This window comes from Platichthys flesus, chromosome 1, assembly GCF_949316205.1.
Source record: "Platichthys flesus chromosome 1, fPlaFle2.1, whole genome shotgun sequence".
NCBI lineage: Eukaryota > Metazoa > Chordata > Actinopteri > Pleuronectiformes > Pleuronectidae > Platichthys > Platichthys flesus.
In genome coordinates, this window is record NC_084945.1 from 23,893,338 (window position 1) to 23,915,966 (window position 22,629).

The window sequence follows — 22,629 nt, forward strand, 5'->3', positions numbered from 1 at the left end:
GGAAACTCCCCGGAAGTTATCCCCGCCCCCACATCTGGGAGCCAATGGTACAGTCCAAAAGGTTTAAATAGCACCAGGCTCCACTGATACTGATTGCAAACTGTGTGATACTGTACAGGATTTTTTGCGATACTCTTGATCTCTGAAACGGGTTCTTTACAGAGAGGTCGAAGGTCATTGCCAGCTTCCAGGACAGCTTTCTGACACTTCAGAGGGGCAGACGCTTGCCATCATGGAAACTTAAACCTGGGCCTTCATTGGGAGGCCCATGAGTGTGCATTTTTTTGATTCCATTCAAACACCTAAAAACTACACTTTGTGGTATTAAGATCCAAGTAGTGGACTATAATGGGGTATTGGGATAAAGGTTCCCTATAGTAACACCAGCCAAGATGAGCCCTGCTGTCCCTTAAACAGAAAGTAGCTGACAATGTGTCAATGAATGAGACACTGACTTTCTACAGTGGCTGCTCATCCATCCTGAGTCACTCTGCACAAGCATCAGCAGAAGTGGCTCATTCTATCTCCATCAAAGCAGGAAGGGGTGTGGGTGAGCACAGACATGATTATGGACGAGTCTAAGTGGCACCTGCTGGAGATGGATAATCATAACTCTCCAGCACCACATCTCATCCCTGTGGTTTATATCCAGAAAATATCCAGAATCAGAAGGAAGGAATGCCTGACGCCACAGAGGGAATGGCAGTTATGTTTGGAGGATCTGATGGATTGATGAGAGCCCATTTTTAAATTATAATACATTATATAATATGTTACAGTTCAAGTGTTGAACTTGAATGCTTTGATCATTAGTTGTGAAATCATGAAATCTTTCAAATGTCAAGAAGATATTTAATTTAGTCCCTGTGATACCTCTGTGACCTGCCTGGGGCGTTTTCCATCTCAATGTCAGGTGATAGGCTCCAGCTTCCCCCACAGCTCTCAAAGATATGAGCGATAGAGATAATGGCTGGATATTGAATTTACTCTCATACGAGCGATAAACTTAAACTGGGAATTATCTGACATTTTATCAACAAAAATAAGTACGATTATACATTATCTGTTGATTGACTTGATCAAAAGCACTGAATATAGATATCTTACTACCCGAGAGTACTCTTCATATCACAGTAATCATCTTGCAACCTTGTACACTCTACAGGATCTACCTGGCTATTAGTAAAACATAAATTAAACTGTTAATTATTAAGCTCTATGTTTGTACACGTTTACGGATTCTCCTTCGTTTTACATTGATGTGTAAAATTTCACTAATTGTATGCATGAAAACACATGTCACTGTGGTAATTACAGTAATTATTCTTATCATCCATCCATGAGCAGAGTGTGGAGGTAGAGCGGGTCTTGCCATAATCACGGTTTGATCATCATCTCCCCCATTCCACACATTGTCCTTGGGGAGGATGCTGAACCCAGAGCTGCTCCTGACGGCTGTGTGTGATATACTGTATGTACTGTATGAATGTGTGTTAATGGCAAAACTGTAATGTTATTACTACAGTGATATGTGTTTTCATGCAGACAATTGTTTGTAGTGTAAATATTTGATAGTGAAACTTGAATACGCATTAATATGAAATGAGCATGTAAACATGTATAACATTAGAGTTGGTTGGATCTAATGATAAGTGCTGCTACATACCTTCAGTGGTCATCAAGACTAGAAAAGCACCTCTATAAATACAGATCCATTTACCATTATTGTTATCATTTATCCTCTGAGGATGATAGAGTGTACCAACAAATCACACAGCCTTTATTTTATTATAATACTACAGAAAAATTATAATGGTGTTTTTAATGTGTTGCATTGTGGGTAATATATTACTGTCAGTATATGAACAGCACTTCAAAATGGCTCTGACTACATACACTACATTATAAAAAGTGAATGTCTATGTGCCACTGAGCAAGTTCTTTATTCACTGCAGCCGCCAGTCTGCCAACTCACACACCCCCACCTGGAGACATGGTATGTCCTGCTATGGGACATCATTATAGAGAGTAGATGTCTTGCATAGAGGCAAAGCTCTCTAATCCGAAGGCCTGATAATTCGAGTGCAAAGAGGATTAGCTCCACCCCAGCAGAGCCATTGGCTAAATTTAGCCCCCATACTCTCTGTCTCAATCTAACCCCTCCTCAAAGCCCCGCCCATCACGCCCTTTACCCATCCATCCACGCACGCTCTCCACCAATCGCATGCTGCAGTGCATCAGTATGCCATGACATTCTTAGACCTGTCCAGCCATATAATCCAGAATTCAGCCCCAACAGTCCTTCATCCTGTCAATGTAAATAATCACATCTTTGCGAGATCGTGTTGGTGTCAGTTCTCCTGTGAGGGGAAAGTTAGAGTTGTGGCTGCCAACTCCCCAACGTCTCTGCCCTTCATCTGCACAGCTCAGTCCTCTGGCAAACACACTGGGATTACGATGCCGACTCACACAATCCCTGCGATGGCGAGCATACTGCATCACAGAAACGTCTCATACAAGCATCCAGGAAATTAATAGCATCCACAGGGAAGATTCTGGGACAGAGTGATAAACCCAATCCGTGCTTTAATTTGAAACCACTGTTTGCAAGTTAGCTTTATTATTATCCTCCGGTGAATTCCGCAATGATTTCAGGGTCACGTGAATGTTTGTGTCTGCCTCTGACACTCGCAGCCCCTTTAGTAACTGCTTGTTGAAGATCAGGGAATTAAAGTTTATTATGCAGACTCTGCAAATGCACATTATTTTGATTAGAATATGGTTCATGTTGACTTGGATTGAGGGACCTATTTGCTTTTGCTGCTTTTCTTGTTTTAAATGAACATTTGATAAACGTCAACATTGTTTGCTTTCAGTTAGATTTCTCTGAAATATAATTTATTAGCCGCTCAGGGTTTCTGTATCCTTTTGCTTTTGTTAGTTCCTCGTCCTGTGTGTATGGGAGGAAAATAACTTTGAGTAAACAAGGCAGATCCAGTAAGCAAAGCCCTGCTGGTACAATTACTGAAATACACTTGTGCTTTTATTTCTCTGCTAACTGGGCCTGAATGGAAGTGATGCATTTTGTGAAAAGGTTTTTTGGAATACTTTTTTTCGGCTTGAAGCACACCTACAGCTTTGTTTTTAGCTCTTTTCCCCTCTCCATGTGATTGAGAGTGCAATATTATAATTAAAATGAAAATACTTTTTAGAATAAGTGATTTCCTTACTTCGTCCTCTGCAATGCAGAGATATGAAGTGTATAATTCTTCTTTCACGTGCCGGTTGAACTGTGTTTTAAACATCATATCTAAAAACACTAGACCTTACACAGAGATATTCAGAGAGATGTGTCAGAAACAATACATCAGGCCCTCCCTGTGTCTTTCCATAACCATGTATCTCTGAATTATGTGTGTGTGGAATCACTGTGACTTTACTCCTCCTGTTCGCTCCTAATTAAAGAGCAAAGATCTGCCGGAGGTAATCTGCTGGGCTTTAGTGAATTGAGGTGGGATGTGGAAGTGGGTGGGAGGTAGTGTGGGTCCAACCTCCCCACATCCCTCTGATCTGATTGGAAATGCCCGTTTGGCTTAAGTCACCTGACCGGCTCTGTGGCGTGCATATAGGATTGAATACATGGACACACACATGGTACATGCATGGAAACAGGGAGACTTAGACAAAGATGCCTAGGTTGATGAACTTTGACCTACATTTTTTTCTTCTTCATCTGAATATATGCAGAAAAAGCTATTTTACCTTATACACACACACTCTTAGAGAGAGAGAGATATGGAGAGAGAGAGAGATATGGAGAGAGAGAGAGAGAGAGAGAGAGAGAGAGAGAGAGAGAGAGAGAGAGAGAGAGAGAGAGAGAAAGAGAGAGCTTGTGTGACAGTGATTTGTATAGTGGTGTGTTTAGACTGAACAAATCCCAGCTGATGGGATCAACTGGATTTACTGACCTGCAGCTCCACAAACACTGACATCTTGTGGACATGACAGGGACTGCTATATTCAAGCTCCGATGAAATGGTTTTATTTGATGAAAAAACACATTTTGGGTGATATAACCAGTACTAAGTATTTCCACCTTAACTTAACAAAAAAAAATACCAGTCTGAGACAAAGCGAATTCTAACAGCCAGGGTTTGTGATGTCACAAACCTAAGAAGCCAATCCTGTCAACTGGTGGGTCGTCTGGTTACTGGAAGGGCTGATCAAGTCACAAAATGAGGAAGGAAGGTGTAGACTGTAGAGCTACATTGAAGCCCTTTTATAACCATATTCATATCAACTCGAAAACGAGGTAATTTACACCATGTTTTAAACCTTATATTCTTCCTATGAGGTGTTTTCACATGTATTCAAATATATTGGTTTCTGTTGCAACAAAGTTTACCAATTAAACTCCAGGCGTGTCTTTCGGGATCCCTTAAAAGAACTGGAAGAGAATTAGGGATTGAAATAAGTTGCTGGACACAATAATATTTTTTTTGAAGAATAGAAAAGTCTTTTCCTGGGAATGCTTTTTTATTTATATTTACCTTTGTTATAGTGGTAAACATTTAAAGTCACCTGTTAAGTGTTTATAAAGCTGCAAACCTTTAATAAGAGGGCATGCAATAAAGAAGTTGGTTAGTTTTAAGGATAAGGATTAAGGTGTTTCTATATTTTTGTCATTGTCTTCTTGTTGGAAGTCTATTGATACTTTATCACAATTTCCTTTTTTTTTTATTTCTAAGTAATTTCCTCAAACAGCAGGGCACCAATATTTGGTAATCATTGCTCATAGAGGAGTTAATGATTCCATTGTTGCAGATTATTTTCAGCTGTGGATGAATACACACGTGGTGCTCATATTAACTCACATTCAGCTTTTAATGAAGCAACATTTCATCCAGTGGTTTCCACAGTGGCTCACTGATGTGTTTTTAATGGTTCCTCAAGAACAATAGAAGTCAGCGGCAGAGTGAAATAAGCTGTATCCAGAAAGACTTGTTATAGGATCCATTTATTTTTCTTTTCATAGGATTTCATAGGACCATTGACTTTTAAATGCATCAATAGATTTCTCCTTAAAAATGAGCAAAGTGAGTGAGAATTCAACCAGCTGAAAAACAGCAACATGACTGGTATGTTGTTAACTCCGCAATAAAGTATATAATGTCAGAAGGGTCAGTGATGTACACATAGTGAATTATTTACCTGACCTGGCAACTTCACTTACTTCATTCATCTATAGCAATGATTAAGCCATGTAACCATGGGTTATAAGCTTCATAGATGTTTTGGTGTATAATCACTGCTCTCATCAACAATGTTGCTATTTGGTCCAGGCAGCTGATTTCAGCCCCCCTAAAAAAACAAACCAACTCTGCCTCTGCCAAAAATTAACAATAAAATAGCATCAAGTTGGTGAACAATCAGTTGTATATTTAGAAGATATGTAAATGGCTGTATGAAGAAAAACTAACAATTTGCACAACTTTTCATTGGGGAGGTTGCTTGTTTCCACAAACTCAAATGATGCGATTATTCGTTCATTAAAGTAGAATCCCTACAAATAGCAAAAACCAAGCAAAGAACTGTACATCACGATCAATATCCCAAATTTAGGGTGTGGGTCCATGAGGGGTTTTGCCAGTTTGGCCATGATACATATACCCACTGATTGTCATAAATATTCTTAAGGGGTGCTAACAAGCCATTTTGCAACCATCAACTGTAAATACACAAAAAAACTTTGGGTGCTATTTGTGTTCAACTGAATAGTGAGACAGCATATGCAGCACTCCGAAGGCACTTCAGCCAAATGATATGCCTCTCGCCCCTCTCTCTCTCTCTCCCCTCCCCTCCCCTCACATCTAGTGTGTTTTTGTCTCCGTCCAAGTGTTTACTCTGGCTTGGGTATTTTCAGCACTATCGCTTCCATCCAAGTCCTCCAACTTACAAAACCTCTTTTAAGCACCTTACAAAGGCAGCTATGTACTTCTTTGTGTCTTACTTGTTTCCCCGTCACGCTCATGTTCTGGCAGCCGGCGGACAGCCCGTGCTTCAGCATTCCCCCCACGTCCCTCCATTCCTGCTCCAAACTGCAATAATGTGTCTGTAGGCGGCTTAGCATGGCGATGGACGAGGAGTCTTTTCAATACCAACTGCCATTTATCTAAGCGTCGGCCGGTTCCTGTGTGAGGTGGGAGACAATACTCCGTGCTCATGCTGGTGACGAGAGGAAGGCCTGGATGTGTGCTCGGCCGCTGTACTGTGGTTCAGTCGTGATGGAAGGTGTACACCTGTTGTGCTGATGACTGTGTGCATGCTGGCTTGATGAGTGCCACAGAGCAGCTTGTTTTGCAGAAGGTTGATCTTTAAAGACTGTGATGCAGTTTGTTGTATTTATATCACCGTAGCTATAACTGCTCTTCCAATATGCATATGTGTAATTTAGTCCACCAGTGACAGCTTGCGTCCTTTCCAAAATCATCAGAATGTTCCTTCACGCACAAACACAAAAATGGAGTCGTACCAACTGTTCCACAAATTGTGCAGAGATGTATTTTGTGCCCCTCCATCAGGCTTAAATGTACGTCTCTATTTTCACCTGCTGCAGCTGAAGACGCTCCACGGCAGAAGACAGCGTATTTACTGTGGTTTCTCTCTCTACGGCAACATGCATTTATTTGGAAAAGCGGGAGGACAGCCGTTTGATTCATCAGTAATGCTTTTGTCACAGTTACGATCCACAACAACAGATAAGCTATGCTGAGAGAGTTGCGTCCACTAAGTCTGAGTGGAACCTGATAGGTCACTCTTCAATCTGTACTCCCAGACTCTAGAATCTTGTATGACTCTCAGCGCCCTCAGACTCCCTGCTCGCTTCTTACATAACTCCTTCTCTACTGCCCCAAGGTACCACTCCTAAATTATTAACAGGGATTTCGTCTGGACGTGTGGCTAACATGCTGGAGATGGTTGACTGAAAGCCATTGGATGTTCTTATTTCAAAGCCGCATTATAAAAGCTCTTGTCACTCAAAAGATCCAGAATAATCCGAATATGCAGAGTTTAAACACACCGTTTCCGTATGTGTTATCCATTTTCATATGAGGTTTCTTTAGAGGCTCTGCTGAATTTGATTAATCTCTGAAGCAATAACTAATTCAATTTATAAAACTCAACTTGGTTGCCTAGTGCCGGTGAAATTAATTCTCCTTTTCAGCGTGGCCCTGCTTTGCACTCCCAGATACCCTTCTGCATAGAAACGTGATGAAAAGTAAGGTCAATCATTTGGATCATTTGAAGTCGTGTGTCGAGTAGAATACATTTCACACCAGTGGCCCACTGAGGAATGGAGACATTTGAATGTTAAACAGGGCCATCATATCTGAGCACAAGGAAACCATCTCAGTCAAGTACAGACACTCACAGTTGCTTTGTCGAGAGGCCAAAACCATTCACTGCTGTGAGTGGAGCTGCTTTTCCAGGATGTTATGGGTCTGACTGAGAAGTAAATACGACCCAGGAACTTCGTGTCCTGTGTCATTGCAGGAGCCGTTAGAACCAGCAGAGGGCAGTTCAAACCACGAGAGTGTTCTTTGTCCCTTGGCTAAAAGGTGACGCACTGTCATCATGAGACAGCCCTGAAACCTCCCTGCAGAGTATTACACACACATTACTAATGTTTGCACCACTGGACACACCAAGTATATGTGATTCATACATAAACGACTGGGAGGTGTGGTTTCCACCTATGAGTAATTGGCCCATAATATGAATGACTCCGGATGAAAGGCAGGACATCCTGCTCCTACAGAGTCATGTAACATGTCTGACCTTACATGTACCATTCAGGCCTATATTCCTACAGAGTAACGGAAATTAGCTTAAATGTTAAAGTTTTTTTATCCCTGTAGTGATACTAAAGCCCTCCATACAAGATGGGATTTACAGTTGTTCCTCTACAATGTTAAAAAGCAGTTATCATTTACAGTGGTGGGGAAATGAGCGGGGGAGGAGGACGCACAGCATATCAGTTCAATTCATGTATTTAGTTTTTATAGTTGTCTTTTTTTCATTTTGTGCAATAACACTAATTCCACATCTGTCTTCCTTTATGGGAACACGGAAACTTCTTTATCACTGGCAGGTGGCATAAAGACATTGCGTGTATTACCACAGTTTTACTTTCACAATAAAAGCACATTAAAGTTAAAATGACAAAGAATCTGTTGCAGCTGGTCTTCTCTGCTCTGTCTGCTAGGTGTCTATTACATCTGCAGAAAACATAAACATACTTTTCTTACTTCAAGCTGTTTGAAGTAAGAAAAGAACATATACACACAAACACACATACACACACACACACACACACACACACACACACACACACACACACACACAAACACACACACACACACACACAGTGGTTAAGTTATGGTAATGGTGGGTTCAGGAATATGTACGAGGAAACATATCGAAAGGGAAACAAAGTTCAACACAACACGTGTGTGACATGAACTCTCGTCATTTCCAGCATGAAAACAAAGAGTTGTGTTACAAAGTGATGCTGATGATTCATAGGATAGCCCAATATTGTTAATGGTGATTTGAAGCAATTTAAAGTATTTTAAAAAGTAGACCGATATATATGTTGGAGGATATCAGACGATGTGAGGAATTCTGCAATTACGTTTGCTGCTAGGTGCCGATATGAAAAGTTTGATTATACAGAGTAAAGAATGAATTAAAGATTTGCATGCATGTTTATATTTTAATGAATCATGGGCAAAATCTCAGCAGCAACTAAAACAAAGGATCAAAACATATATCTATATATCAAAAAAAGAAGACTACCATCAATCCATTGTACATTTTAAGGTCCTTTTTCATAATATATTATCCTAGTTTTCTCAGACTTGTATCGGCCAATTGAATTATTGCATTTGTGAGTGCCGGTAGCTGTGATTTACACAACAGGTAAATCACAGCCACCCACCACCACAGAGCCCACCAGCCTTTTGGTGCACCGTATTAATATGGGCGATTCTCTTTAATAACCACAAAAGGACCTGACCAAGATCCCACTCTGGATGGAAACGTTGTCAAACTCTGTGGCATAGAGTGGCAAAAGTGTAAAAGGCTCTTCTGTGTTTTGGTTTAATCTTAGGAATCAGGCTTATCTTAAAGAAATATATATATTTATGGACTGGTATGTTGATATTGGGAATGTTTAATTCTGTAGTTTTGGTTTTAGTACTGGTCCCCAGAAATCTACATGAGCTCCTGTAAAAAGAATGAAGACTCAAAGTGAAATCGAACCTTGTGATGTTCTCTTTTAAAATCGAAAACAGGAAGTTGGTATTGTGAGTGCTAGCTTCATCATGCGGTAGAAGTGTGACCGCGACTCCATGTCCTTATGAGGAAAAGTCCCAATCACAACTCATACTGCTGTTAACTTACATGAGCGTGAACGTGCATAAATCAAATTGTGATCGCGGTTGTTTGGGCTTTGTTCGGCCGCTGTAGAAGAGTAGAAGTGGTAGAAGTGGAAGTGGCGCAGAGAAGGAACAGCTCGGAATAGCCGCCGACTCCTCCCACAGAGTTGTCCTGGGAAACAGTAACAACTGTAAGAAAGTCTCACTTCTCATGTTTCTCTCCCGGGACTGACTGAGGAAGAAGAGGCGCTCACACTTCTCCACTCCGAGAGCCACTGGAGGACTTTTACCAGCCGCGCGCTCCCGACGCTCAAACTTCGGCCATTAGCGGGATTATTATGCGTCCAAAAGCTGCGTCCTTTGCCTAAGGTAAGAGGAGTCATCTCCACATGTAGCTGCTACCACAAGCTAACGCCGCCGCTGAGCTGCGTCGTTAGCTCGTCTCTTCCTGTGTTCAGCACGAGCGGCTCCATGGCTCTTTTAACTTGTTGCTTGGTAGCCATGACATCCTTCCTCATTCAGGGTCCAATGTGGCAACCTCTCAGGTTTCTGTGAACTCAGCCGCCCCACAGACCTGGACGAACACACGAACACACGAAACCACAGCTCCGGAGCAGTAATATGCGACATGGAGTCAAAGTCTGTGAGCCCTGTATGTTAGAAACCCCATTTAAGTAAGTTAACATCACCAAAGAGACGTCAAAGCCGTGGAGAAGTATTCTTTATGAGAGGATAAAACAAGCATTTAGACAAAGTATTTAGAAATATATATATATACATATGTGTAAATAACTAATATAACAAGGCCTTATGATAAATATAGATACATGTATATTTAACTTCTGTGTCATGTCAATGCATTTGGTCCATCCCTTTTTGGCATTAGAAAGACACCCATACAAAACATGTGGGAACAAATACATGTCACTAATAAGAAAGACAAAAAAATATATATATCATAAACGCTGTATATTTAAAGTGTGGAACATATATATATATATATATATATGTGTTTATATAAAAACACGATTTAACTGCTAAAATCACAAAAAATATGTTATTGGCAATTAGGAATATTCCCTATGTTGAAAAAAGTACTGAACAAAACATGTTGAGGACACACAAAAAAGAACAAAACAAATCAAATGACAAACAAAAATTGAGAAGGGATAATTTAAGCTGTATATTCCAAGTTACAATATATAAAAAAACGTGACTTAAGTGTGTTAACATCTCTGAAAAGACGTTAAAGCCATTAAGGTGTAGTCTTTTGTATGAGTTAAAAACTGCCAAGCCTTATTAATTGAGACATAGACAATTAGGATTTACATATATATGTAAATAACTAATATTAGGCCTAATGATAAATATACCTTTGTGACTTCTTTTACTTCTGTGTCATGTCAATGCATTTGGTTCATCCCTTCTTTGGATAACAAGACACCCATAATTAACGTGGAAAAAAGACACATGCGAAGAGACACACAGAAAAGAGAGAACAATCCAAAGAAATTCCAAATTTGCTCTTGCTTACAGAACTATTACACATTCAAATTGACTGAATATGAGCTTTTTTTTCATACGTAAACAGCCACTTCAACCTTTGCACATAATCCATATATACAGAAACATTTTTCCTCTTATAAAACAGAGCAATAAGCAGTTCTGAATAGAAAACAAAACAAAACAAATTTTCTGCAAATTGGACACACCCGCTTACTTTTAAATGTATGCATCGTCCATTTTCCACATATTAAATGCAAAATAGGTGATAAACATATTTGTTTAAAAAAATGTATTATGTGTTGTTGATGCTGTTCTCCATAGTAATTAAGTAAAAGAAAAAAGGGTAATTTTTCAGCTTCCAGGAATTCGCAAGCAGTTCTGTGAGAAATAACATTCATTAAAATGCTTTATTAATCAAGAATATAAATCCACTTTGTGCTATAAAAGTACTTTTTACAACAATAGTGATATAATGATAAATACTTCCCAGCCATAACTGTCTTCATGGGAATCATTACACTGATAGTATCCCAAATAAAACTTCACTTAGACCATTATAAAGCCACTGCTGGAACATTTCAGGACTCTGTAGAGCTATTTCTCATTCAGGAAGTCCAGATGCATGAGCTGATTTCACTTCATGCTTTATTTCTTCATGCCCGTGGGAGAATCTGCACATATGTAAGAGAAAACAGTAGCCTACTAATTAATTTGCACTCGCTTGACCTCACCCACTTATCCACACACACCCAAATATTCAAAGGACCAGGCGTATAAACATGGCTGCCCTCTGGTTTCCCATGTTATAACACACTCATAGGTTTCCTCAGAAGTCACATCATGGGCCCCATGTTCCTAATCTGTATGCTGTCCTAATGCCCACACTGAACTCTACCCAACCCTTCTCTCTACCCTACCATAATAATACTGGATCTTCGGATTCTACATCAATGATTAATTTACAACCCGCGCCCTGAGGAAATTAACGTAATGTGAAGGAGCAGCTGGAAAGACAGGTTTTAACAACATTTGTTTTAATACCTCCTACCTCACAGAAATGTGTCTGTGTTTGTTGTCAGAGAGGATGGATGACAGGGACTGGATACAGTTGTTATCGCCCTTCTAACGTGGTGGCATGAGCCTTGTAATCACTGGTTTTGACTCCTCAGACAGTTTGTGACAAGCAGCTGTTTGTCTTGCTGTCATTGCAGGGGCTTCTTACAGTCAGTCTTAACTCTAACCTTTGTTGTCTCTTTTGGAAACCTAGTCATCTACTTCTTCTATGTCTGAGTGGATTGGCCTGTAAATCTGAGTCGGTGCCTCTGAATGTAAGCATATCCAATGGTGAGAGGGTCGATGGATGATGCTGTCTTCTTTGACAAATACTTAAAGTGTTGTAGGTCGAAACAAACAGTCAACATGTCTAAGCTAGACCTGCCATCAGTAACAGTACAAGCTGATATGAAAAATCCCTGGTTATTTCAACAGTGGAGTGGAATGTTTTCTCTACTGCTTTGCTAATGCCAATGACTTTTGCTAATGAATATTAGCATAGGAGCTCATTAAAGATGTGACACCCCATCTTCGATGTTATCATCCATACTGATGTTTCAATATAGAAATCATCATATTTCAATATCCCAACCCTTCCCAAGCCGTGTAAAACAGTTGGTTAGGCGGGGAAGGGGACTTTATAAAAGAAGGGAATACACCTTTTCTTACTTTGTAAAGGTGCATCAGACTTACAGAATCACTTTTTGTTCACCTTTGTTACATTTACACATGGAGTCCATACTGGCTGCTGGCCCGGTTTAACTTTATAAACTGCATGCTTGCGTGTTAGTCTGCAGGCAGAAACCGAGACTGTTAGAAACGATGACGCAGATGCATGACCCATGTTTGCTTCCTGGGAGGATCTAATCAATTATGATGTAGCCTACTCTGATAGGTCACACTCCTCTATCATGTGACACCTTGACGCCATATCATGTGACATTAGCTGTGACTACCAGTGGTGAATGCAACATGGATAATGAATTACAATTCTGTAATTCATTGCTTCAAGCTAAGAAACAGTCAACTGCAGCTAAGCAGTAGACGATCTATACCAACACATGTTTGCCCATTGTTGAAATGGTTGGATGTAGGTTATGATGCAAAGATCAAATGCTCATCTGGAAGAAGATCATCCTTGTTTTAAAAAAAGCAAGTAATTCAAATATCAGAATGTGTGGATAATACTTAAATATGCATATGGGTACGGAAAGTCCTGAGACTTGAACAAAACACTACAGATCTTTCACTTCCTTTGCCACAATTAATTCAACTCTTCATTGCCATGCTAAAAGTTTCTTTGCATAAATTTATATTGTTGGGTCTGAACATGATAGCTTTTTTAGTAAGAAATTGATTTTATTATTAGGGCCCGAGCCCTGACAGTGGGAGGCCCTATTGGAATTGTAATGATTATTATTATTGAATTATATTTGCTTAGTTAAATTTGAATTAGACGATAATAATTTCTAGTCAGTTCAGAAACTATGAGGCTTCAGCCAGAAACTGCTTAGCTTAGCATAGCATGAAGACGAAAATATATTTTAGCTTGCTCAAAATGTACTCTCCAGAAATCAGAAATGTAAATATAAAAATGTGCTGGTTTGTAGGAGAATTATGTGCTTGACTTTTTCTTGGCTAGAAGCCATTTCCAGGCAACCAGGGGCAACTCAGGGAAGTTCATGCTTAGAGCCCCCCTGGTACAAAGGCATTTCCCTGGTTCCAGTCATTATACTAAGCCATTGCTGCATGTAGCCAGAAATGTAATGCACAGACATACTGCCAGAAAGGCAATAAGCTTGTTTACCAAATATCGGACCTTGTGAGTGCTACAGTACACCAAGCTGCAGTTGCGCTGTTAGTTTGTCAACACTCAACAAACCAGTAAACATCTATCCACAGTGACATTTGTATTAATTTGAGACTAAGACTTGCACAAAACAAAACTTATAACTCTGCTCTCTGTGTCCCAGCAAACGTTAGGCTCACTTGTGAGGACGTCCCAGTCAAAAATATGTATTTAGCTCCAGTACAAGAAACAAAGGCGGTGGTCTAGTGGCAGAAACTTGGACTATGGGCAGAAAAGGTCTCTGGTTCGTCTCTGGTTCGACTCCACAGAGAGACAACAAAAGACGAACCTGGATTGATCTGCCCAAAAATCCAAGAGGATTCTCCCTACCCTGTCTAGTGCCCCTGAGCAAGGCAGCTTACTCCCCAAACATCTGCTCCCCGGGCGCCGTACATTGTCGCTCACTGCTCTGTGTGTCCTGCACCAGATGGGTCAAAAGCAGAGGTTAAATTTCCCTACCTACATGAGTGTGCCTGTGCATGTCTGTGCATGTGTTTAGGACTAATAAATGCATCTTAATCTTAATCTTAATCTTAAATGAAAGAGGAGTTGGCTTCCCATTCAGAGTATTGTAAATTACCGTGATGATTCTGCTGGCTCCAAACTGAACCCGGACAATTTCTCATCTTCACAAACCCCCTAATTTAATGATGATGGAGGATACGCACAGTGTCAGCCTTGTAATTACACTGTATTTACTGTTGAATGGAGGCATTAGAGGAAATTTTCCAGGTATAGTTCATGATTAAGAGCCATCTCAGGGACGGGTTTTGCATGCCTGGGAGGGCGACTGCTGAATTCCCTACTGATATTCACAATAAGCCTTGACTTAGTTTTTGTTAAGACTGGAATTGCTGGAATCCTCTCAGCATGCCAAACAGCAGCCATGCTGCCTGTTCTATTACATGAGCACTCTCTGCAGCTTGTTCAATCTCTGTACCCTGGAGTGTTTTTTTTCAGCTGGAAATATAAGACAGAATTTCTGGTTAATTGTTACCGTTCCTGTGGTGATGCAAAGGTTTTCCATAATGTGCCAGTGCTAAGTTTATGTGAGAAAAAGAGAAATTGACCACTCTGTTTGGTTTGTTAGGGTTAGGCTTAAGATAAGTGCACAAATTCCTTCCACCTCTGTGTTATGAATTTGCCGCATGTGGATCTTACATCTAACACTGAGGACAGGGGTGTAAAATATAAATGGAAGGAAATAGATACTTACAAAATCTGGATTTTTAGTACAGCATTGGTTTATTGGATTAAAGCCATTTGGAGGAAGTCTTCTATGTACATGTATACTGAAATCAGTCTTCAGCTTATTTACAGGTGATGTTTGTAATTTCCTGCCTGTGAATCTTTTCCAGCCACGCACAATATGGCTGCATGCAGGTGTTTTTGTGATGCTAAGCCGTGATACAGACCTGACACTTACTCCTTTTTGTGGACCCTAACGTATGTGTAGGTACTATCCCTGCACTATTTATTGTCAACTGTATGTGTGTCACTCACCAGTACTCAGGATTTGATATATCTGTGCAATGTGTTAGGATCAGAGCAGATATGTTAACTTGGCATGGCTTGAGTAGGACGTTTGACAGATGCACAGATTTTAAACAAAATTGGAAAAGGCCAAGCAGCTTGTTACCTATTTCAATTTGTAACTCCCCAAAACACCAGCATTCCTCCAGATGTTGTTAAGAACAGTTTTCTGTCCGGTGCACAGTAGATTTCCATAAATTATTTGGGGGACTTTTGATAATGTGGTCAGACAAATTTCAGAGATTTAGGTTTCTGTTTTGTCCAAGCAACAGTCAAAACGCCAATATATTAATTTACTCTTCTAAAAGACAGAGAATTTCAGCAAAGTCCTAACATCTTTGTCCCCACCATTTTTGCTTGAAAAATTACTTGAATACTAATTTGTTGCAACTTAGTTCTCTTGAAGTTATCATTGGCTAAACGTTGTCTTAGAGACAGTAATTTTATACTTTTATTTAGATAAAGCTTAGAATTCAGAGCTTTATTGAATATTTATGGATTGGATTAATATACATTTACATTTATTGTACATAATCAGAAAAAACACATCATTACCAATGTCCTTTTTCTGTGATTCATAAGTTAAGGTTGAGAAACTGTTGACAGACTATTTTGTAAGCCTTTTCCACCAACATTTTAAGGTCTCGACCTTATCAGAATCAGAATCAGAATCAGAATTCTTTTTATTGCCTTGTATATTTTCACATACAGGAAATTGCCTTGGTGTGGTTGGTGCACTTTACAAACAACAATATAAAAACAACAATATAGAGCAATATAAACATCAATATAAAAAACAACAATATCGAAAAAATAATATATACAGTAAATGTGTTGTGTTCGGTTTTAAGGTGCAAAGATTGGTGGTAGTGCCAATAATGTAGTGTTATAAATTATGTGCGAGGGTGGGGGGGGGGGGGGGGGGGTCAGCAGAGTCAGTGTGATGGGGGGGGCTTGTTTGTGAGCCCCACTGCCATGGGGAAAAAACTGTTCAGGTGTGAAAGGCCTGAGATAATCCACATTATGATTTGCGGCTCAAAAATTAAAGTAGAATAGAATTGCAACTGAATCAATTCCAAAACCTTGTCATTTGCCTTAAGAGATGGCGGCTTTGTCTCGGCCTACGCTTCAGATTACAGCTCTAGAAGAAGATGGTCAAAGAGCAGAGGCAGGATAGTTGCGCTGTAGCAGTTGCAGCAATCACCTGACCGGTGGCCTGCAGACTCCGCCTCTCCCCTCTGACATCAGCGCTTTGATCTGCGTACTGTCTGTGTTAGCACAAAGCCATATTTAGCTCTGTGTAATCAGTGTGGTGAGAGCTTGCATGCCCACTGCTGACGATACCTGCCTAGTATAAACACACCTGCTCGCCCTGATGAGCTTAAGATGAATTTAATGTGCACCTGAAGGAGTTTGGTAGAAGCAGTGTTCATCAGATAGAGCTTGGGTAAGGTTTCCATCAATGTCTTCATGTGTGCTGTATTAGCTAAGACATATGCTTTTTAAGTGTCTCAGTAGTTTGATGTGACAAAGGTAGGGGAACAATTAAGTAACCCTAGCTTTTAGGTTGTAGGTGATGATGTCAACTAAACAAAAGCTGTAATATGTTTGTAGATGAATCTTGAATTTAAGGTTATTCTTACTTGTTGTTGTTTTGAAGATATCCTCTAGGGCAAAGTCTGACTGTGATGCACAGACTCTGCTTAGCAACCTGTGTTTCTGTGATCACAACACGTGTTAGCAAAGAGTCCACTCTTTAGTTGTATTGGGGCCTCGCTTATCGGAAATTGTTTATTTGAACTCTGTTGTCTCAGATGTGCTACATACAAGATACAATTCAATTTGGTTATATATAATGAAAATGTATAATTACAGTTTTGTAATGACACCTTATATGGACACAGATTTTTAACCTCTACATTAGTATTTCAGAAAATATATAATCCACAATTGTTAAATTGGAACTCATGTTTTGAATTCTAATCTCTAGAATGTGCAAAATCTCAAAATGTTGCATCCTACATTTCCCATAATGCAACTCATTAATCTCAATATCTACTATTCAGTTAATTTACTCCATTACTCAAGTCAATTTTCTTGAACAAGCTGTAGTTTGTTCCAGAGCTAGCTGTTAGGGACATAAAGTGTTCTTGTGGGCTGACTTCCTTGTTACTTAAAGGATGAATCAGTGGGGGAAGTGAGGCCTTCATACACATCAGTTGCATAACTACTGCACTGCACTTCCTTAAACCACTGCAGTTGTTTTAGTTCCACACGTCTCTGAATCTTAACTATTTCTAGAGAAACAGAGTGGATTGAAGGTTACGTGTCTGGTTGAAGTGTAACTCATTGTAAAGACCCTGGGGAGGTCATCATTGTATCCCAGGGTAAACACACTAATGCGTGCATATTTGTGACCAATTTAGAGTTTCTGATTGACTAAACTTGCATATCTCTGCTTCACAGAAGTGGGAAAGGGGGTGATTCAAACTAAAAACCTATATAATACAACCTTTATAATGCAACTACAAACCACAAAGCCACTGTGGTCACTATCAGAGCTTATTGGTCTTGTTGAATAACTGCCTTTTGATGCATATCAATTAAATTCCTTTGTTAATTGAAATTATGTAACCTAACAATACACAGCCCTTACTGCAGTGGGAAGGTTATATTAATCTGATCAGGCCTGCTATGAGACTGAGGTTAACATTGCTCAGGATTCTCCAAGTTAAACCTCTTACCTCCCAGAAGGGATGAACAGCCACTTTCCTTTTCTAAACTCAGATGTCTCGCTGTCTTTCTACGTATTTTCTTTGCTCCTGAGCTCCTATTTTCTTTTCTTTTAACTGCCTCATTATAATTGAACAACACTCTCAAATCACCCTAACCCCTGCTCTCACTTTGTACATAATAAGTGACCAAGTGCAGCAGACTTCAACAAGTTAAATTGCACAATATAATATGTTTGATACATATAAGATATAATATAAAAAATGTCCCAGCTTGTTCGTTGTGAAGGAGTCCCTTTGATTCAAGTAGAGGCTCTCATTGTTCAAATGCAAAGTCAGCCATTTTGTGAAATCCACTATGTCATGTTCTCACAAACTAAAAACATTGAAGCCACCTACATATCTGTGAAGCAAATATGAAGCTACCTACACCAGCCAGCCGTCTTAGCTTCATAGAAGCTAAAACTGTAAACAAGGGGAATCGTCTAGTTTTGCTCGGAATAAAGGTAATAAAACTGCCTTCCAGCTCTTTTTTGCAACGAGATATCTAAATGATTCATTGTACCTATTTCCCTATTTTTCCAATCTCTGTGATAACCTAAGTTAGTTATCTTCTGGTGTTTTCCTCCTATACAGATGTTATATAATCTTCCGCAAAAAAATATTCCTTTTAATATGCATACAGTCTCATAGTATTTCATAGCCTCATGGTGGTGGAAACAGTGGGGAGGGGATGGCATCAAACCTGGGGAGGAGCGCTGATCAAGGCTCAGGCCCTGATTACAGGCCGGCCCCCAGTGCACCTCACAATAAGATAATGCTATCTGGGCCCACAGGTATTTGGTTTCAGTGGAGAGGGTAATAACTGTCACCAAACACTGAGGAGACCTTTCATCCCCTGGCCTTGTGTTGTCAGCCAGCGTTTGTGTGCAGTCTCTGCACAGAGGCAGCTTTTGTGTGTCCCGGTGCGGTCTCGTCACCACTAAGGCCTCATATCTGTCCATAGAGACAATAGCTAGGTTAGATTAAATCAAACAGCCGTGACTATCTAAATGGTAGTCAACGTGGTGTGTCCAAGTTACTGTTGCTGCATTGTTGATAATGTGATGTAGCCTTGACTAATTTAGACGAGCCTCAGAAGAGCAGAGCTGATAGTGAACCGTAAAAAGAATCAGCTGAGTGTTCAACACAAAGCAGACACACTGTTACTATGGTGGCTTGTGCTGTGGCTGAGTGCAGTCGGTGTACGTCATTTTTTAGTGGTAGGCCTGTAACTAATGGTTGACTATTGGGAGAACACACTAGAGGTTAAACAAATGTCTTGAGTTAAATATCAAACCTCTGAGTCACATTGAGCCCCAGTCCTCAGTGTCCCATGTTTGAAGACTTTGATTGCCACTGTTATTTGATAAAGGAAACTTGCTGTTTTCACGATTCTGAGTGATATGTTCAGGAGTTTAAGTCTATCATTATGAGTGAGATATTGTTCATGTTTGGCATAAAACTAAAGGAAAAGTACAGATGGTTATTTGACCTAAATATGTCTGCTTTCATTTTGTCTTCATTCCCACAGCAACTTAAAAATGGAAAATATGATTCAACATGCAACTCATGCTCCAAGTCTTTCAATCAAATTAGATATGTAAGATGTACCAAATACAAGTGGATAAATACAGTATAATAATAATAATAAGAGGAGTGAAGATTACATAACATGTCATTTAGCTGACGCTTTTGTCCAAAGCGACTTACATTTTTAGTACACTCAACATTTATGAGGAGCCATTTAGGGGTTCAGTATCTTGCCAAGGACACTTCGGCATGCAGATGGGGAAGAGTGGGGATTGAACCGGCAACCTTCATGTTGGAGAATGCCCGCTCTACCGTCCGCTCTAACCCCTTGGCCACACCGTCACATGATGAAGATCATTTAACCATTGGAGACTTCATATGAACACTGTCTCCCGACAGGCTTTATCCCAGCCTTAAAGCTTTCCATGGCACCTCTGCCATGTGGTAGCAATGGGCCTCACATCTTAAGCAAGACTACCACAGTTGGGTCTTGAACCCTAAAAGGTGGCATGGTTGTGGATAGGGATGGGCGTTCGATTAAATAGTCTTCATCAATCGTCGGGAGAAATAATGACAATTTTTGATTAATCATTAATATTTTCAAGTAAAAAAACTCACTATTTATAGGCTATATTAAAATGCAGTGAAAAAACAAGGCGTGTTTCCTCATTGAGATCTTTATTACAAGATGAACAAAATATGCGCTGCCGTAATCTTAAACAGCGGAGCCGACAGCTAGAAGCCCGTGCTACTAAACACAACTGACCCTCGTTTTTTTTCTCCAAAATAAAATAATGATATAAAAAAACATCATGTTAAACAACAACTTAACCACAAATATTTAATACTTAGGTCTGACAGGTTTTGCAAAATGTAACTCAAAACTATCAAACAAGGCACCAAGTCGAGAAAGCTTCATAAAAATAACCAGTAACACACATACAACCTTAGCACCAGCCTACGGGTTTGCGTTGAGAAAGCTCATGTTAACATTCCCCGAGGTTAACATGAGCGAATGCAGCCTGGTGACCGTCAGTCCAGCCGCCGAAAAAACTCGCTCTGAGGGGACTGACGTCCCCATGATACACAGGTAGCTCTGTGCTAACTTGGCTAGCCTGGCCGCGGCTCCGGTGTTTGCGCTCCCCTCGACCGTGTCAGACAACGCAGGCTTCTCGTCTCCCCCAGTCTCGGGGATAGCTTTGCAGTATTGGCAGTGAACCAAGTCATTTTTTAACTCAAAATGGTCCAACGCTACACTTCGCCATAACCTCTTAATGTTTACTTTGGAAATGGAAATACACGGTAACTCGCAGCCAGTCGCAGGTAACTGAGTAGGCCTGTGGCGTTTTTTTAAAACACTGCCCCCCGTTGGTCAAATGTGTAATTAGCGAATTTCTCGATGAAAAAATAATTTCATCTATGAAATTCTTATTGATCAATTAATCGATCAGGATTAATTATGCCCATCCTTAGTTGTGGACAGTTCGTCAACAATAGTTGGAAAACCTGCAGCATCCAATGTGGAGGTGATGTTAAGACAATACATGTTTGGCATATGCATGTATCAAAGGGTAGCATACAAAAATAGACAGGCAAAAAGTGAGGAATCCAGGCCAGATTATCCTTCTCTAGTTTATGCAAGAGGGGCGGGGCTTCTACAGGTGGGGTACAAGCCCAGTCCAGCTCCTCACTGAGACTTAAGTTATTTTTCTGTTGTCATCATGGAGCCTCAGAAAAATAACTTAATAACAGAAGCCCAATATAGACCTTCGGTCTATATTGGGCTTCTGTCCCTGTTTACAGGTGTCTCAATGTCCTTGACTGCAACTCTCTATGCACTGCCAAATTCAAACAACTTCACAGAGAGATTTCTGTCCCCATAATACGAATCTGCACTGACATTCTTCAAGTTAATTAATTGCCATTGGGAGGTTTTTGACCTAGAAAGACTGCAGTAAAAAGCTTTGAGGTGATCATACACATACAGCCTTTTATGCTTAACGACTCACCTAATCTGACCTATTTCTTCTCAAGTATCTGCTGTGATTTAGGGCTGCAATTTACGACTAATCTGATAGTCGATTAGTCATTGATTATTGAAACGATTAGTCGACCAATCGGATTATGAATGACACAAATTCTCAATTGGTCTTATTTAGCCAACAGCTTTTAAATTTAGCTTGAGGTTGTTCGAGGCATGTGATGACTGAAAACAAAGACAATAAAGATCGATACTTCATTAAAAAAAAATTCTTTTAATAAACTTTGCAGCATATTAGGGTACTATTGATACAAAAGAAAAATCAAGTTTTCGTCCATTAAAAACTAAAGACAGGCAAAGTGCTCATATACAAAAATATATTTAAATTCAAGTTTCCCTTTTTCCTATGAACCAAGAACAGGCCAAGTGCTGATACTAAAAATAAATTTAAATCAAGTATACATCTTTCATGTAAACAAAAGGACAGGGAAAGTAAACACATCAACAAACAAAACTACAGTCTTCTTTAGGATGCATAATTGTAATTAAAAGACATTTGCCAGGCAATAGGATAACATTACGCTTTTAAACTTTTAAATATGGTTTAAAAAAGTTTAAACCATATGTTTGTAATTGATTCTACAATCCTGCGCCCAGGTAAATACGTTTATATAGCAAACTAGCTAACAGGCTATCGTACTGAGGCGAGTCCGCATCGTTTACGTTACGATGCCAAACGTGCCTCCTCCTCAAATGCGCGTGTCTGCCGAGCGGACCAGCGTACAGTGGGTCCGGCGTACAGTTATTGCACGTAGTTTTTTTTCGGGCCATGTTAAGGGTGAAATTCTCCCGAACTATTGACTTCCTCATTCTTAAAGGACCCATCGCATGCCCATTTTAGCACAGTTGATATGGTTCTTTGGGGTTTTAATGAAATGTCTGTAACATATTTTGGTCAGAATA

The 22,629-nt window shown here is 39.9% G+C and overlaps 1 protein-coding gene across 7 annotated transcripts in view; it reads left to right on the forward strand.

Moving 5' to 3' along the window:
- The first annotated feature begins 9,565 nt into the window (after nucleotides 1-9,565).
- LOC133954971 (A-kinase anchor protein 13) overlaps nucleotides 9,566-22,629 on the forward strand; it is a 110,641-nt gene continuing 97,577 nt past the window's right edge. For 3 of the 7 annotated variants that reach the window (XM_062389594.1, XM_062389633.1, XM_062389618.1), the window contains exon 1: nucleotides 9,567-9,809. The gene's annotated coding sequence lies outside the window, so the exon portion shown is untranslated. Of the gene's footprint in view, nucleotides 9,810-16,689; nucleotides 16,829-22,629 lie in introns of those variants that run through there. The other 4 variants (XM_062389627.1, XM_062389641.1, XM_062389610.1 and 1 more) reach the window with 3 other exon arrangements.